Source organism: Sciurus vulgaris, assembly GCF_902686455.1.
Source record: "Sciurus vulgaris genome assembly, chromosome: 11".
Classification (NCBI taxonomy): Eukaryota; Metazoa; Chordata; class Mammalia; order Rodentia; family Sciuridae; genus Sciurus; species Sciurus vulgaris.
The window spans coordinates 20,194,177-20,214,441 of NC_136472.1; the positions used below are offsets into that span (position 1 = coordinate 20,194,177).

The following is a 20,265-nucleotide window of genomic DNA, read 5'->3' on the forward strand; positions in this document are numbered from 1 at the left end:
AAGATCTATGGTTTCTTTATTCAATTTTTGTTTGGAAGATCTATCCAGTGGTGAGAGAGGTGTGTTAAAATCACCTAGTATTATTGTGTTGTGGTCTATTTGATTTCTGGAATTTTGAAGGATTTGTTTGACGTACATGGATGAGCCAATGTTCGGGGCATAGATATTTATGATTGTTAAGTCTTACTGATTTATGCTTTCCTAAAGCAGCATGTAATGTCCTTCCTTATCCCTTCTGACTAGTTTTGGCTTGAAGTCCACATTATCTGAAATGAGGATGGATACTTCAGCTTTTTGCTGTGTCCGTGTGCATGGTATGTTTTTTCCCATCCTTTCACCTTTAGTCTATGGGTATCTCTTTCCATGAGATGAGTCTCTTGCAGGCAGCATTTTGTTGGTGTTTTCTTTTTAATCCAATCTGCCAGTCTATGTCTTTTGATTGATGAGTTCAGGCCATTAACATTCAGGATTATTATTGTGATATGATTTGTATTCCCAGTCATTTGACTCATTTTTGTTTTTTGACATGAATTGGTTTCTTCTTTATTTGGCTATTCCTTTAGGCTAGTTCCTCCTGTTGCTGATTTGCATTGTTGTTGTTCATCTCTTCCTCATGGAATATTTTGCTGAGAATATTCTGTAATATCGGCTTTCTTTTTTAAATTCCTTTAGTTTTTGTTTATCATGGAAGGATCTTGTTTCATCGTCAAATCTGAAAGTAAGTTTTGCTGGATATAAGAATCTTGGTTGGCATTCGTTTTCTTTCAGGGCTTAGTAAACATTGTTCCAGGCCCTTCTAGCTTTTAGGGTCTGAATTGAAAAATCTGCTGATATTCTTATTGGTTCCCCCTGAATGTAGTTTGATTCTTTTCTCTCATGGCCTTTAAAATTCTGTCTTTATTTTGTATGTTAGGTATTTTAACAATAATTTGCCTTGGTGTGGGTCTATTTTAATTTTGTATATTTTGAGTCCTATAAGCCTCTTGTACTTGGTTTTCCATTTCATTCTTCAGATTTGGGAAATTTTCTGATATTATTTAATTGAATAGATTGTTCATTCCTTTGTTTCGTTTCTCTAAGCCTTACTCAATCCCAATAATTCTTAAATTTGGCCTTTTCATGATATCCCATAATTCTTGTAGATTCTGTTCATGATTTCTTACCATCTTCTGTGTTTGATCAACTTTGTTTTCAAGATTAAATATTTTTTATTCAATATCTGAGGTTCTGTCTTCCAGGTGTTCTATCTTATTGGTTATGCTTTCTATGGCGTTTTTAACGTGGTTTATTGTTTCCTTCATTTCAACGATTTCTGTTTTTTTTTTTTTTTTAGTATCTCTAACTCTTTATTGAAATGATCTCTTGCTTCCTGTATTTGCTGTTTTAACTGTTGATTGGTGCGGTCATTTAATGCCTGCATTTGCTCTTTCATCTCCTCCTTCAATGCCTGCATTTGCTCTTTCATCTCCTCGTTTGCTTCCCTGATTGTTTTAATTATGTACATTCTGAACTCCCTTTCTGACATTTCTTCTGCTATGCTGTCATTGGGTTTTATTGATATACTATCTAGGTTTGTTTGGGACATTTTCTTCCCTTGTTTTCTCATATTGGTCAGATGTCAGTGGAACTCTGTGATATCGCAGATTTCCTCTATTTGCTTTTAGTGTCCCTGTAGATTTCCATTGTACCACCTCCCAGCCTTCAGTAGCCTGAAGACTTGGAGTAACTTGATAATGCAGTGCTTCCGAAGAAAGCTGCCCCTAGACTGCTACTGGTTCCAGGGCTTGGAGCTGGCTCTGTGTAGAATGGCTCTCACTGGGGGGCCTGCTCTGAGAAGCTGGCCGTATGGGAGGAGCCCCCCACCAGAGTGCACAGGGCTGCCTGGGGAAGACTCTATCTTCCCTTCCCTACTCTAATAAGCTGCCCGTATCCGGGCCTGCCACCCTGGTCGAGCTTCACCTGGTGGGGGATACTCACCCTGTGACTCTATCTTAGTCTGAGTTTCTCAATGCCTCCCCTTCTTGAATCCTGGGTTCTGGAGCAACTGGAGATACATTCACCCTCTAGTCCGCCATCTTTCCCATCTCATTTCTAAAAGAATCTTAGGGCTGTGCTCCAGTGGCCTCGACTTTGGTGGCCAAGCCCTCTGCCACTGTACAGGGTGCCCCAGAGCATTGTTTGAAGAGTATCTGTGCACGGTGCTTTCCGGCGGCAGGGGGGTGGCCTCTGTTCTTTAATTTTTCTTGATATTGGGGCTTAAACCCAGGGGAACTCAATCACTATATCCCCTTCCCTTTTTAATATTTTATTTCGAAACAGGGTATTGCTGACTGCTTTAAGCCTGGCTATGTTACTGAGGCTGCTTTGAACATGGGATCCCCCTCCTCAGCCTCCTGAGCCACTGGCATTATAGCGTGGGGCAGCATGACCAATATTAATCTTGTAATATTTTGAACTTTGCTATCATCAGCTCATTGCACTCTTCATTTCTAGCCCTTGTACATATTTCTACTATAATTGGAATATTATGTGCTACAATTTGCAATTGCCATTTATTATGAATAAACTGTTATAATCATGATGATTCAAGAGAAATCTTAATACTCCCCCAAAATTTGAAGGAAGAAATTATGGGCAAATGTAAATTTTACAAAAGGTATCATTACATTTCTACAACCCCAACAAAAGAACAGAACACTCCTAAGATGAAGGACCCTTTCAGCAGGATGAATTTTCTCTCCACATTCCATCACTGTCTTAGAAGGATCTAGGTAAACACACATAAAATTTCAGAGTGTGTCCTAAAATTGGAAGGGAGTCTACCCAAAATATATATACTGCCCCTTATGATAGGAAACCTCAACAATTGTTTGAATTTGATACTTTTCACTGAGTCAGGAAGAACATGTAGGTTGATGAGGCCTGATAACTCCAAAGCATCTAATGAAAGAAACTCTTTAGGAGAGAAAAAACATGCCAAATTCTGGATCTAAGCTTTGGTTACATAGAAGGGTAACACTATCAGACAACTCCACATTAAGGAGGCAATGAACACACAGACCAAAACCATGAGTGATACAAGCTGGTTTAGAAAAGCAGAGACTGAGCAATCAGCAACATCAGAGACAATGGGTCAATTGTCTGTGCCTCAAGATACCCCTCGCTCTACATGAAACATTAGTTTCTGTGTGTACACTCTCTGCTTTACACAAAGAACTAAACTACAAGAGCTAAGATATTAGTGCATTAAGCAAAAATAAAAAGATAATATTCTCTGTTTACTTCTTCCAGGTCAATAAAGAATACAGTGATATTCATCTGTTGTCATCGGATATCAATTTCTTGCTCCACAACTTCCTCATGACATTTTTCACTTCTGCATTCCTCAGTGTGTAAATCAGAGGGTTCAGCAAAGGTGTTCCAATGGTATAAAACACAGCTGTCATCTTATCCATGGGGAAGGTGGTTGCAGGCCGTGTGTATATAAATATGCAAGGGCCAAAGAACAAGATGACCACAATGATGTGAGAGATGCAGGTGGAGAGGGCCTTTCTCCTCCCTTCTGCGCTGTGGTTTCTCAGAGAGTGCAAGATGATGATGTAGGAGAACATCAACATGACAAAACTCACTGTACAAATGGCCCCACTGTTGGACACCAGGAGTAGGTTGGTCACATATGTGTTTGTACAGGCGAGCTTCAACAAGGTTTCCAAGTCATAGAAGTAGTGATCAATTTCACTGGGACCACAGAAAGGCAAACGCAAGGCAAGAAAAATCTGAACTAAAGAATGCACACAGGACCCCACCCAGGCCACAGCCACCAACACACTACAGACCCGGCGGCTCATGATGGTCATGTAGTGCAGGGACTTGCAGATGACTACATAGCGGTCAATGGCCATAAAGATGAGAATGAAGATCTCCAGGCAGCCAAAGAAATGGAATGTAAAGACTTGGATTATGCACTTGCTGAAAGAAATAGTGGTCTTCTTTGAAAGGGAATCCACAAGTGTTCTAGGAGCTATGGAAGTAGAGAAGCAGGTATCAGATAAGGATAAATGAAAAAGGAAGAAATACATTGGACTGCTGAGTGCCCGACTGGTCTTGATGGTGGTGATAATCAGCAAATTACCCACCAACATCCCCAAATAGAAAAGCAAAAATATGACAAATACTATTTTCTTCCTAAATGGATCCTGAGTCAACAAAAGTAGTATGAACTCAGTCACATTGTTCAGTTGCATGATTTCATGAATGAAGAAAAGGGATGAAAGTGAAAGGGTTTATCTCCAAAAATAAAGGAATTAATTAAAGATGTTCTAAGTGATATTATGAAATATATAAAGCAAAATATGTATTTCACATCAGGGACATTTTTCTTCTTTCCTTCCTTCCTCCCTTCCTCCCTTCCTCCCTTCCTTCCTTGTTTTTCTTCCCTACCCTTCCCTTTTATTCCTTCCCTTCCCTTCCCTTCTCTTTCCTCCCTCCCCCCCCCTTTTCTTTCTTTCTTTCTTTCTTTCTTTCTTTCTTTCTTTCTTTCTTTCTTTCTTTCTTTCTTTCTTTCTTTCTTTTTATTCTTCTTTCTTCCTTCCTTCCTTTTGTTTTTCCACTAAGCTGCATCCAAAAACTTCTTTTATATTTTGAGACGGGGTCTCATTAACTTGTTGAGGGTCTAACTAAGTTGCTGAGCCTGGCCTCAAACTTGTGATCTCCTATCCAAGCCTCCAGAGTCTCTGGGATGCAGGCATGCACTACCATGCCAGTTGTCTATGGTTTCCTCATAAGTCATTTCAACACACGTTCCTCAATTTTAATAGTTAACTTCATTGGTTATGAGTCTTAAATATTCTTATGTATGTGATGACTTTCTATAATCTTCTTCAAATACAAATGCTGTTTAGCTTCTAAATCTAAATGCTGTTTAGATTCTAATCAATATTTTGACAATTCAGTTAATGTAAAATTAAACAGTAGGGATCAATTTAATATTTACTTCATTTTTTTCATTGTCAGTCAATATTAGGACCCATGTTTTATGTATGTACCACTCAATACTTATTAGTTATCTGAGTTTCATGACAGAAATATGAAGCCACACACCACTGTCACCCTGTATTTAATTTATGTTACATATTTTATATATCATTTGCATATTTATATAAACATTATTGATGAATGGATATTTTCTGCTCTTTGCACTTTTTCTCCAAGGTACTCCAACTGGAAAAGATGTTCTAAGTGACACAATCTCTAAATAATCTCTCTCCTTATTGTGCCTTAAAATTTTTGCTACTTGATATATACTAATTAACATATATGAAAATTCTTTGATAGTTGGTAATATCTTAAATATACCCCATTTTTATTTTCTATTTTATTAGAAACGCTGCTTTAAGCATTTGGAGTCTTGATTACATTTAAATAAAATGGTAGTGGACCACATGACTACTCCATTGCTCATATTGTCCCAATTCAAGTTTTTAGCATATGAAGTTTTGAACTGGAGTGGTTTGGAGGAACAGCAGCAGGCAACTGACGTAGGATCAGATCATGTTTGTAATAATGCCCAGTAGAGATTTTATTACCCAGTCTGAACATTCCATGTCCTTGAAATAAAGCAGAAATCCAAAAAAAGGGAAGAATATGTTGTTTTATAGAAGAGGGATAGTAGATACTACCTGACAACCTCAGTTTGTTCAGTCCTGCAAAAATCAATGATTATTCAATTTTGAAATGGCATTTCTTTCAATAAAAATTTATTTTAATGTGAGCAAAAATATTATCATAGGTTTCACTTTCAAGAACAATACCTTTTCTCTAGAACCTTCTTGTGAAGATGACCTTCTTGTAGAAGACTCATAAAAGGAAGTACAAACATAAACAGAAGTGCAAGTTATTCAAATGCAATCTGGAAGACACATTGGGTCCATTATGTTCCTCCCTATTCTCTTCCATCCTGTCTGTATGTTGTGTGCAGAGTTGTGAGTTGGCCAGAGTATGGGATGTGATGGGTAAAGGAGACACAAAATTACCCTTAGGTGTATTCTTCTTCTTTCTTGATAAATTTTCTCCTTCTCAATAGACTTGAAATGTCAAAAATCAAATCAAAATATCCACTTTTGACTCTAGGCTCCTTGGAAATGACCTTAAACTGTAAAGGATCTGAGTTGATCATTACACTTGTGCTATGATAATTATCACAAGAAGTTAATTCTTTCCTGTATTCATTTGGAAGAGGGTTCCATCATGAAATGGTTGCACTTGAAAATGTGGTAGGCCTTGGGGGAATAAAAATGTAAGAGATTTTCAACCTCCAATCATCCTTCATTTTAGCCACTCCTTTGAGTATAGGTTTTGGTTTATTTGTTATCAAGCCCATTAGACTATAAATTGCAAGAACAAGCTTATTTACTTTACACAATTATTTATGGATTTTTAAGATTAATTAAGAATCATAAATACATATGATTTAATTAATTTGATAAAAATTGTAAGTCTTTATCATATATGTAATCAATAGTGTAATGAATAATCAATAGCCATCTTTCTTTTTGGAACTCTATTTCTATTTCAACCATGATGATTTGCAAGATTCAACTGTAGAAAAACTTCCTTCAGTGATGGCCATGTGATAAAGGAAAATATTTCTGCTCTCTAAGGCTTTTATTCATATCTCCTTTTTGTCACACATGATTATGTATATGCATCTGCTTCCTGGAATGAGTATACTATAAATCTATGAGTTCTCACCATTTTATCTCCACTGTATCAAACCCAATATCTTCTCCAATGTCTTTCATAAGTAGGTGCTCATTAAGTGCTTCCAAATTAAATATCTTACCTTTTAAAATGTAATATGTGTCTGATTATTTTAGTACTCTACTGATTAAACAATATCTTCACATCATTAATTTACTGCAGCTTTCTAACCACTATGTGTGGTAGAGAAAAGTATTGTTCTAATTGTTTTTAAAGGTCTGAGAGTCAAAAGACATGGTGAATTCTCCCGACAACCTAAAGTAGAAGTTGTGATCTGCACAGTACCACATTCTATAAATGGTGTTCGAATTCTGACACTCACAAAATGATCATCCATCCTAAGAATTTGTTGTTATGTTTTATGGACCCATATCCCTTAAGGGATGCAAGGAGAGATGTGACACTTTTCATATTCACCTGCTACTGAGACCCAGTTCTCTCCCTATTCCCAGAGGAGTGTGGTAACACCTTTCATCAGATGCTCAAAACAAACACAAAATGTGTACAAAGGTCTGGACACAGAATAGTACCAGTGACATAACACATCTTTTAGTAACTTCTTTACTTAACTTAGTTCACCAAATAAGATTGGCCAAGTTTAGTGTGGCTACAATAGTCAACAGATAATGTGCTGGTGTTGGAGATAATTAATGGACAGCAGGTGAAACAAAGCACTCCAGAAAAGATGGTTGAGGGTGGAAACCCTACTTTATCCTTCCAAAGGCAAAATGAGTGAGTGACATAATCCACCCTCCTCGAGCTCCTCCATGTGTAACTCAGTCCCATGATTCCTGCTGTCTGGTCAAGAGATGCCAGCTGAGGAGCAGAGGCCATCAAAATCTCAATGCCATCACCTATACTTTGTATATCTGGTTGCCTTACTGTCATGAAATTAATGTTTAATTAATTCCATGAGTCTGGCATAAGTCTTACCAGAGAGAGAACAGGAGCATTGTGAAGGAGGGAGGGTAGATGAAGAGTTAAGTTAAACAAACTGGGCAGGGCCAAACACTGAAGAAAAGGAAAGAATTTTACCCAAAGTATTTTCAGGATCACCCATAGTACATCTATGACATATTTTCTCTCACCTTCAACATATACTGATATTTAAATAAAGTATCATGCTATTATATGTTGCATTGTATAGTATACTAAAGTCATATTGTTATATTCCTTCCATGTAGTGTATATGGTATTTAATCTATTTTCATGTTTGCTCTGAACATTCTCTGAGTAGATATTTAGCTTCTCAAACTAAATCTTAGATGTAAACCTATTACAAATTATGTTCTCATGGTGTCATTTAAGAAACTCTCAGAGTAATATTTCTATACTGTGAGATACAGCACTGTATTCAACTTTATCAGTTGGAGATTAAAATGTTTGCATCTCCCAGAAAACATGGCAAGGTCACTCCTCTCTGTTAACCTTTTCTTTATGTTTATCGGGCATAATATTTTCCAAGATTCTAGTGCCCACAGCACTGACTGAGGAGTTATCTTGCCCACCTGCCTTCCATCTCAGAAAGCAGGAAGTCATGATAAACTTTAGCACATGGAATACATCCTTCTCTTTCCACACAACATGATGACTTTTATCTACCTGATGCCTACAAAGTATTTATTGGGTTCAAGGGATGAATTTTATTCTAATGCTTTTATTTCATTAAGTTCATTTCCTTCATTAACAGTGACCCTTTAAAAGTTTGAGTTATTCTTTCTCTTTTCTATATTTCCTCATGTGGGAATGATAGAGCTACAAGACTATGGAAAGGCATTGAATTATATTAAATCAACCTGCAGTAATGACTCTCTCAACTCAAAAATCAGACGTAATGTGTTACTTACCTTTTAGAGGATTTCTACATTAGCAGCATCTGCCATCCCCTTCTGACAGCAGCCTTTCCACAGAATACTAAAAGAGAAAAAAAAGTTCTTTCTGCACTCCAGAGGGAATCATTAACACATGATAATGTAATACACTACCATCTTAAAAGGTATTATTCCTTAAAGTTTCTAAAGCTTCCCGTAATTGTTAATGAAAAGCATCTTGAATGCTATCATAAATTAACTTTCAGTTTGTCTATTTCTTAAGAAAAACAATCCTATAAGAAAAACAATCCTCCTCATGCTCAGTAACCAGATGGAAAGAAGGGTGTGGAGGTGCCTGAGGCATCAAAGGCACCAGGAAAAGAAGAATAATGAATGTGTTGGAGGAGAGGTCCATAGAGAACAGGAAGAAGAAACAACAGTGCCACTGGTAAAAGAGGAATCAGCCCACCAAGCAATAGGTCTGCTCCCGCCCGAGTCCTACGTTGCCACTGCCTGTCTCAGGGAAACTGTTCTAGAGCCTGTGATACGCTTGGAGCATGTTGTCAACATTTCACCCAAAGAAAGCAGAGTGGTGCCCCCAAAACAGAGGCTCTATTCTATAGGCTACAGACTCGTCCTTCTAAGGATTCTCGGGTTTATACATAACATATGGACTGAGTTAGCACTGAATCTCATACATGGTCTGAGTTAGAACTGAATCTCATTTTTTTTTAAACTCATTTGTTTTACTAACTTATGTCAGTAAAGAAAAAACACTTACGGAATAAATCTAATTGACACAATTTTACTTCAACAAATACATATTAACTTCCTCTTATAAAATAGGTTTAGTGTTTATCACATAAATTACATCTTTTGATTTATATAACTATTCCATGAGGTAGGTATTAACAGTAACATTTCATACAAGAGCAACTGAAATTCACAGAAGTTAAGCAGCTCTCTCAGATCACGTTTAGTAACTTCAGTACTGAGAGCCCTGCTATTGTCTCAATCTGTATTTTTTCCTCTTAATACACGTTTTGTTTCTACTAGGATGAATTGAAAACCAGAGAGTTCTAGAGGGCAATGATGATGAGGCTCTTTCCAATGGCTGAATACTGGTATCTCAGGCTGAGGTGCTTAGAATTAATAGTAAGGTCCTGAGGGCAAGTTGAAACTCAGCTTGCACAGGATACATGAGTGAAAATGTTTAGTAGACAATGCAGTATTTTTAAAAGTGTGAATTTAAAGTCAATATTGAAATACTTGATTTGGAAACCCATTCCTGTGTATGATATTTTAAATTCTGAGATTAAATGAGGTCACTCAAAGGAAACAGAGATCAGAGAAAAGAGTCAACAATGAAATAAAGGGTTAGGTCAACATTTAAAAGAATCCCTGAAGTAGCTCAAGAGTCATGTTCAAAGAGTCACGATAAATGTAGCCACACAGAATCTAAATAACTAGATTCTCACAAAGAAATACATGAATTTTCTGCATAACACCAAGTAAGTTCTAGTGTCTGAAACACCCATGCAATCCTGACTGAAACTGATCAGTGACTAGAGAACTTTGAAACAGGACAGTGTTCCATAATGGCTGAAAATCAGGAAAGAATTCTTACTGAGTTCCTCAAATTCTTCAGAAATTCTGTTAACTATGAAACAATAGCTTTACACCATCAAATTTATCATTGTATGCATTTACAAACTGTAACTTACAGTACAAAATTAATAATCAATTATTTAGTAAGTGAATGAACCAATAAAACAAATAAACAAAATTAAAGCAAATTTGATGATAATTTATAATTATTTCTTCAGAATAACTACTTCTGTCATGGTGAATGAAATAAAGTCTTTTGATTCTTTCTGCAGTAGTACTAATTTTGAAAGCAGCACATAAAGTGAGCTCAGATTTGGGGACACCACAAATATTCCTCTTGAAATCCCTCTCAGATATTTTACTTAGAACAACAATGAACAGAGCTGGGAAACATAAAATGGAATATTGAAAGTGTTAGGTTGTTCCTACAATAGAGTGTGATATTTTTCATGATGTAGTGCTCAAATGCATCATCAAAAAAAGATGAATTCCAATATCTGAACACTTGTAGATGAAATCAATCTTCTTCACAGAGATAGCTAAAGAGGAATTGTTAAAATTCTCTCAATGAGCCCTGATGGTTTACACCTAATAGAAGTCCAGTTTCTTCTTCAACAAATGAAAACTGATTTTCCTCTAAGAAACCACAACCTGTTCATATTCAGTATATATCTCCCATGGATGGGACTATGACTCCTGATGACTCAGAAAACATTCCCCAAAGACTGTAAATCTGGTACCAAAGGAGAAGCAAACTCAACGCTTGGTTTGTTACTGAGGAAAGACAAAAAATCATTCTTTTTTCTCTCTGAGAGGACAAACCAAAATGTCTGCCTATATTCTTACCATGCACCGTAAGGGCTGATCAAATATGAAGCCACAAGAGGAAGCAGAGCAACCAATGATCAGAAGAAACAGTGCTAACTAACTCTGTAGAAATCAGTCATTTCCAGACTATTTTAACATCTTTATTTTATTCATTTGATATTGTTGATTTGTGCACATGTATTTAAATAATATAAAGGATACTTGTAAGCTTAAATTACCCATCATAAAAAATTTAAAATATTACCCCTAATTAAATCTGCATTTAGTCCTTTTTACTTTTTCCCCACTTCATCCTAAACAGAACAAATACCATGACATTAATGCATAATTATCTTGATTCATAAAAATAATTTACATTAATTAATATCTTTGGAGTTTTACCTAACTTTGAATATTAAGTAATTGACCATGCAGTATGCAGATTTGGGGAAATTTCTCTTGTTTTCAAGATTAACTTTTGAAGTTTTGTATAAGTTGTTGAATGTAGTTCCAGAATCATTTTCACTGTAGTTGTCTTATGCCATTGTGATCATGTCAACACGTGTTTATCCAATATCCTGTCAGTGGATATTTAGCAGCTATGAACTACAGTTACAAACATTTTAAACATGTCTCCTAGGAATGTAATTGATAGTTTGAAGGATATGCCAATATTCAGCTTTCCAGGATAATATATATATTTCCATAGTCTAGGAAATGTAATCTATGTATCAAGAAGGTAAGGGAGATCTTTCCATCTTCTAAGGTTTTCTTTAATTTCTTTCTTTAGTGTTCTGTAGTTCTCATTGTAGAGGTCTTTCACTTCTTTTGTGAGATTGATTCCCAAGTATTTTATATTTTTCAGTGCTATTGTGAATGGGGTAGTTTTCCTAATTTCTCTTTCTGAAGATTCATCACTTATGTATAAAAATGCATTGGATTTATGAGCATTGATCTTGTAACCTGCTACTTTACTGAATTCACTTATGAGTTCTAAGAGTTTTCTGGTGGAATTTCCTGGTTCCTCTAAGTATATAGTCATATCATCTGCAAATAGGGATAGTTTGAGTTCTTCTTTTCCTATTCATATTCCTTTAATTTCTTTGGTCTGTCTAATAGCTCTGGCTAGCATTTCAAGTACGATGTTGAATAGAAGTGGTGAAAGAGGGCATCCCTGCCTTGTTCCAGTTTTTAGGGGGAATGCTTTCAGTTTTTCACTATTTAGAATGATATTGGCCATGGGCTTAGCATAGATGGCCTTTACAATGTTAAGGAATGTTCCCACTAACCCAATTTTTGGATATGCAGAATTAATATTGTCAAAGTGGCCATACTACCAAAAGTACTATACAGATTCAAGGCAATTCCAATTAAAATCCCAATGATGTACCTTACGGAAATAGAGCAAGCAATTATGAAATTCATCTGGAAGAATAAGAAACCCAGAATAGCTAAAGCAATCCTCAGTAGAAACAGTGAAGCAGGGGGTAACGCAATACCAGATCTTCAACTTTGTTACAAAGCAATAGTAACAAAAATGGCATGGTATTGGTACCAAAATACACAGGTAGATCAATGTGTACAGAATAGAGGACATGGACACAAACCCAAATAAATACAATTTTCTCATACTAGACAAAGGAGCCAAAAATATGCAATGGAGAAAAGATAGCATCTTCAACAAATGGTGCTGGGAAAACTGGAAATCCATATGCAACAAAATGAAACTAAATCCCTATCTCTCACCCTGCACAAAACTCAACTCAAAATTGATCAAATACCTCGGAATGAGACCAGAGACCTGGCATCTTATAGAAGAAAAAGTAGGTCCAAACCTTCAACTTGTTGGCTTAGGATCAGACTTCCTTAACAGGACTCCCATAGGACAAAAAATGAAAGCTAGAATCAACCACTGGGATAGATTCAAACTAAAAAGCTTTCTCTCAGCAAAGGAAATTATCAGTAATGTGAAGAGAGAGCCTACAGAGTGGGAGAATATCTTTGCCACTCATACTTCAGATAGAGCACTGATTTCCAGAATCTATAAAGAACTCAAAAACTCTACACCAAGAAGACAAATAATCCAATCAACAAATGGGCTAAGGAAATGAACAGACACTTCACAGAAGTAGATGTACAAGCAATCAATAGATATATGAAAAAATGTTCAACATCTCTAGTAATAAGAGAAATGCAAATCAAAACTACCCTAAGATTTCATCTCATCCCAATTAGAATGGCGATTATCAAGAGCACAAGCAACAATAGGTGTTGGCGAGGATGTGGGGAAAAAGGTACACTCATACATTGCTGGTGGGGTTGCAAATTAGTGCAGCCACTCTGGAAAGCAGTATGGAGATTCCTCAGAAAGCTTGGAATGGAACCATCATTTGACCCAGCTATCCCACTCCTTGGCCTATACCCAAAGGACTTAAAATCAGCATACTAGAGAGATACAGCCACATCAATGTTCAGTTCACCGTAGCCAGATTGTGGAACCAACCTAGATGCCTTTTAGTTGATGAATCGATAAAGAAACTGTGGCATATATATACAATGGAATATTACTCCGCCATGAAGAATGATAAAATTATGGCATTTGCAGGCAAATGGATGAAATTGGAGAATATCATGCTAAGTGAGATAAGCCAATGTCAAAAAACTAAAGGACGAATGATCTCCCTGATAAGCGGATGAGGACATATAATGGGGAGTAGGAGGGGTTAGTGTTAGTGTTAGGGTTAGGGTTAGGGATAAGGAGGGTGGTAAGAATGGAGGAAGGAAGGACTGTATAGAGGGAAAAGAGAGGTGGGAGGGGTGGGGGGAAAGGAAAAAATCACAGAATGAATCAAACAATATTGCCCTATGTAAATTTACGATTTTTAATTTAAAAAAATAAATAATAAAAATATATATTTTAAAAAAAAGAAGGCAAGGGAGGGAGGAGAGAGGGAGAGAAGGAGAGAGAGAGAGAGAGAGAGCGAGGGAGAGAGAAAGAATATTTGTGAAATAATTTTGTAACTTCCACACTATAAGAAGATGATTAATTTGAAAAATACTCTATTTTTTATTGTTTTAGTTAGATATATGTATAAATCAATAATCTACAAAAACTTGAACTTATATTTCTAATATCAATTTTTAAATATTGTTTGGTCTGTGTCATATTTGGTCTAAAATATTTGAACAGTAAAATAGATATCCTTTCTTTATGTCCTAAAGACTTACCTCTATCTCTTTAATACTTTTAAATATATGACATAGAAAGTCAGATTTAGGATTTACAATTATTCTGTTACTGACATGCACATTTATGAGAAATTTTCTACCCCTCCTATGTATTTAAATTAAAAAAAGATGACTCACAGAAGTTATCAGTGGCCTAATAATGGAAAATCTTAGAATACCATATGAGAACATAGTGTTCTTTCTTTCCTGAGCAAAGCTTAGAATCAAAAGACTAGCTGATTAGGATTATATCTCTCATTTGAAAAATGATAATTTGATGTATTGTCTTTACTCTTTTACTGATTTGTTATGCAACTGAAAGAAAAACAGATGACATTTCAGAACCTTGAGTCTTACCTTCTACCTTCTAATGGAAGACTATGCAAATACTTTTGTCCATAAGAAATGACTTAAAGTAAAGATTCAAAGTGGTTGTCTATTCCCAGATTTATTTTCATCCTGTTTCACAATTTAGAAAGCCAAAATGATGAATTTGCTGATATACAGAGGATTGCAGTCATGTGCCTATTGGTTCCCTAGGGTGTACCTTCCTAGGGATATAAGCTATTCTGAGGTGATGTCAATGGTACATTCTTTAGATCAGTCCTACTTACAGATCCCTTGAAACCAGCTTCAGCTGCTGGCTCAAGAAGCTGGTAAGGGAAAGGAGCATTCCCTGCGGTGAATGGCAAGCTGTGGTCAATAGCTCTTTCCAACATGGTCCCTTAGTCTCCAAGGCTGATGCAATGCTTTAATTATTCAGAATATTTGCTGCCAAAACCATTTCTACACTAATGGGCATTGTTGTTTATCAATTCCCCAGTGATAACTTCTAGCAGCCAACAGTTTCTGGGAAGAAGCTTTGGAGCTGAATCCTACTATTGAACTACCAAAAATGGGTCCTACTAGCAGATTCCAATTCCTTCAACACAGGAAAATATTCTCTGAAGTCATTAAATCAGTGACCAGCATGATATTTCTGCCTCCAATATCTGGTCTTTTCAAGAACTGTCAATAGGCCCTCTTTCCATTCTCCCTGATGATAAATTCATGCCAATTCTCTACCTGTGCAAGAACATCTTCCTGAGATGACTCTCATTCCTTCTCACATCTCCGTCCTCACTTGACTTGCATGTCCCTTGGAATTTTCCAATGTTCATATACATGGCATCAGAGAACACCCTTGTAACAAGTAGACAATTGTTTCTCAAATTTAAGTTCTTGGTGAAGGCTTTTAAATAGGGATGCTCTGAAGTTCAACTTCACTGTCTTTTTTTTTTTCCAAATTATCACATAGACCTCAACATTTGACAGGTGAAAGAGATAAATGCCTACATGCAAGTTATTTCTCTTATTTCTGCCCTACAGTAAATGCAACTCTATGACCTACCATCACATTTAATCTGCATAATGTCACTATTATTACTAGTCATTCATATAAGATTCATTGGCAACACATGAATATTTACTTTCAAATATTGGTGAACATTACAGATGTAACTTGCAGAGAATATTTCCTTTTTCTGTTTCATTGTTTTCTGCTTTAGTTTTCTTTGGACATAACATATTAGCCAGAGTAACATTCTTATAATGTAAATAATTACAACATGAACCTCTTTCCTGAAATGCAAAAACAGGCAGGACAGCCACAGCTATAACTGATGGTATATCACTTCAGGAACAGATATTAACAGTATCATACACAAAGTGAAATTGTGCAATCTTTTCTTCCTGCACTGTTTTATTAAGCTTAACACCTGACTGATACAGAATGGTAGCCCATTTTATCTTTCTCTAACAAACTAGTAAGATTACCTAGTAGGGTTTTCATAGTTCTGGCCTGTGTGAGTGCTACCTGACTACCCAAAACGTCAGTTATTAAGACTTGGTCTCAATCTGTGGCACTATTGAGAGGAGGTAGAACTTTTAGGAGGTGGGCCTAGTGGAATACATTAGGTCAATGGGGATGTGGCCTTCAATGGACTGTTGGGACTTAAGCCCATTCCTTCCCCTGGTTTCCTTTTGCTTTACAGATGCCAAACATGAATAGTCCTCCTCCAACACCTGCTCCCACCATGATGTACTGTGTCACCATACACCCACAGCAACAGAACCAAGAAAACACAGACTGAGACTTCCAAAACTGTAAGCCAGAACAAACCTCTCCTTTGAAGTTGATTATCTCAGGTATTTCATCAAAGTAATACAAAGCTGAAAGACAAAGAGCCTGCACAGATACTGGAATGTGCACATGCATGAGCGCACACACACACACACACACACACACACACACACATACACACAATACCCTACAGTTTATGGATTTTTTTATTGAAATAATATTTAAATTTTTTATTTGGTTTGAACATTCATAGAGAATGTTGACCATCAGAAGGAATCTGGAAAATTTATTCTAATGAGATGTTGAAGAAATGTTTCTAGGATAGAGCAGGAAAGATGAAGAGCAGAAAGAACAGTTAGAAACATGAGACTTGATGCTATAAAAAATACCTTATGATAGGTATTTTATGCAATAAATAGATTTATTTAGCTCCCATCTCTGGAAGCCAAAAGTCCAAGAGTGGGTGACTATCTCTCTTTGTATTCTGGCGAGTACCTCATGACACACGGCATCACAATGGCAGAAGCCTATGCAGAAGAGATTACATAATGAAATAGGAAAATAGAATGATTCATGTATCCGGCTTGTTCTCTTCCTAATAACCCATTCCTGTGGGATATAATTCACTCTGAAAGATCAGCATTGTCTTTTCCAATGGTGATGCCGCCATAACCCAATTACTTTGCTCCAGGCATTATCTCTTCAAGGCTTCACTACCTCCCAATACCTCCATAGTAAGGACTTACTTCCAGCTCATGTACCCTTAGGGATACACTCAAACCATATCCAAACCATGCAGTAGATCAATGTAAAAATGCACAGTCACTGGGAAGCTGGGAAATAAGTTGTTCATTCCTGAGATCTGTGGATGCTTCAAACCCACTATCATTTCCAAAATGATCTCTTTGGATATTGTGCAGCAGAGTATGCTGCAATATAAATTGATCTAGGGTTTCTAGCTATTGAGGAAAAAAATTTTGTCAAGATTTCTGTTCTTGCTGTGTAGTAACAGGGAAAGGTGCTGCATACCTGACCACATAGGGAGATGACAGTAATATCAGTGCTATATGGCTGACCCAACATGGTGTGTCTAGAGTCAGTCCATGGAGCACATTGTGTGGAGAGCCAGTCCTCTGGGAACACAGAATCACAGAGTCCCTCCTTAGGTCATAGGATCCCACAGTGAAATACAATATCAGTCTGAAAAGAACTTTGGAGACTCCTTCATCACCCCAAATGTCAAAGGAAACAAAACCAATTACCTAGATGTAAGTCAAAACCAATTTGTCTTCAGAGTCATCATATTATTTATTTTATTGAATTTATTTAAAAAACACAATTCACTATATATTATTTCATATAAATTTTGAGTATTTTCTTGTTGCTGATATTTTTAAATGACAATGTAGACATTGTGATTTTTAATTCATCAATCCCAATGTTGGGAACTTCTAAATCATGCTTGAAGGATTCCCAACCTAAATGAAATGCATTTATAAAATAAAGTTATTAAGAGTGTGTGTTAATTTTATAGCTGCTACAAATAAAACATATAAATATTGCAATTTTATGTATTTTAGCCACTATGATTCCCCTTGATTAAAATACTTTAATATTCAAAAACATTTTCTTTCCCTTTTGAAAGGAAGTATACATTATAATACATACAGAATTTATCAATTAAAGTCATACTTTGCTACACCACAATTTTTTCATCACATTTTTCACCTCTGCATTCTTCAGTGTATCAAAGGATTCAGTGAACGTGTCCCAATTGTGTAAAATGCAGCCACCGTCTTGTTCATTGGAAAGGTCATGGGTGGACTAGTGGATGTAAATACACACAGACCCCAAAAAATGACAATGATAAAGTGGGAGGTGCATGTGCAAAGAGCTTTTTGCCTTCCTTCTGCACTTGTGATTTCTCAGAGAGTACAGGATGAAAATATAGGAGATAAGTAAGAATAAAAAAAGTCACTATGCATATGACCCCACTATTAAACACCGTGAATAGGTTGGTGACATAAGTGTCCATACAGGCAAGTTTCAACAAATGTTGCATATCACAGAAATAGTGGTCAATCACATTGAGTCTACAGAAGGGCAATCTCAAAGGCAGGGAAATCTGTACTGAAGAATAGATGCATGATCCCACCCAGGCCAGAGTCACTAGGCACCACAGACATGCTGGCTCATGATGGTTGTGTATCCCAGGGGTTTACAAATGGCCACATGGCCATCAAAAGCCATGAGAATGTGCACAAATATCTCCATTCAAAGAAATGGGCTGCAAAATCTTGAGTCATGCACTCATTGTAGGAAATGGTCTTCTTCTGAGAAAGGGCATCCACGCTGATTCTGGGGATTGTGGTTGTAGAGAAGCAAGCATCTGCAAAGGATAGATAGAAGAGGAAAAAGTAAGTGGGACTCCCAAGGGTCTGGTTCTTTTTAATGGCCACCACAGTGAGAACGTTCCCCAGCTGAGTCATGAGGTAAAGAATCAAGAAGATCCCTACTATTGCATTCTGCTTGCCAGCATCTTGTGTCAGCCCAATCAGAGTGAATTCAGTCACACTGCCATTATGCATCACCATGTCAATGCCTGTGGGCAGCAAGCAGTTGACAAATGTTTGATTTACGGATTAAAGAAATTATATATTGAGGAGATTGTGGTCCTATTTCTGAATTCCTGGGTTCTGTTCCATGCTGTGCCATCTCCAACTGCCTGTGGAGTGAAAGAAAATCCCTATGAATCTTCATAAGCTGATTCCCAGACCTCTAACATTTGTCTGTTGTCTCAGAACAAAAGTGTTCGGTTTTGTGGAATTAAAAAAAAAAATTATACTCCAAATATTTTATTCTTACCTATATTTACAACTGTAGAACTTGTTCTTTCCTTTGGTGAGTTAAATTTTTTGAAGCCTAGTTCTTGGGTATGAAAATGAACGCAAATGGTTGTTCTATGCTTTCTGAGCTTTCAGAGGAATTTAATGGTGTTATGCCCACACATATGCACACATAAACACATATATATGGTGTATTAATGCACTTTACTCTGTACTCTGAAATTGGAAAAAATATCACTATTCCAAAACAACCAGCACTAATAATTTTGTATAATTTCCACCTGATAAGAATCCTCTCAGATCAGTTCACTCATTTTTGTGTCCATTATCTCTCATTTCCTTAGTATCCTGGAAGAAAGATGCTTTACAAAAAAATCTATTTTGACAACCATTTACCTATACCCCTTGTGTCTAACACATTAGTTCATTTTAGTTCATAATATAACAAGGTCTGGATAATTCCCTGAGACCACCATAATTTAAGGAAACTACATTTTACTCTCATTCTCTACACAAATATTTTGCATTAGAATATTGATATTCTTGACCCATAAATTGGAAATGGTACAAAATTTTTAATGTACTTGTAACCTAAGCAGTGTTTTTCTTTTTTTTTTTTTGTTTGTTTCATGTACATCCTGAATTCTCCAGAACACTTTCTTTGAAAATAATATCTACAATTTAAAAATATCCATAGTTCCAAAATTAAACTAGTAATTTTTCTATTTCAAGTCCTTATTCATAGCATGTATAGTTTATATGATTTAAATCATCATATCATGCCATTTTATATTATTATTTTGACTTAGAATTATTGTATCAACTCTTCTTATTTTATTTTTCATACAATAATTGCTAGTTTAATAGTATGATCACATATGATATTTTAAGAAGCATTTGATCATTTGCTAATTGAGATATTTATGCCTTTTCCGATCTTTACTCTCATAACAATTCTACAAATAACTTTAGAAAAATTTCCCAAGTACAATATTATTACTCAAATGTAAGAGATTACCAATGTTATTGATAACTCTTCACAATCATTTTCAATATTTTGTGCTTCATTTTAATATATAGTTCT

At 36.1% G+C, this 20,265-nt stretch overlaps 1 pseudogene across 1 annotated transcript; it reads right to left on the reverse strand.

Annotated features, from left to right (window-relative positions):
• Positions 1-3,314: 3,314 nt before the first annotated feature.
• LOC306639730 (olfactory receptor 4C16-like) lies at positions 3,315-18,923 on the reverse strand (annotated as a pseudogene). Its single transcript has 2 exons — positions 18,314-18,923; positions 3,315-4,253 (listed from the first exon to the last, which is right to left on the reverse strand). The product of its transcript is annotated as an olfactory receptor 4C16-like (transcript).
• Positions 18,924-20,265: the final 1,342 nt, after the last annotated feature.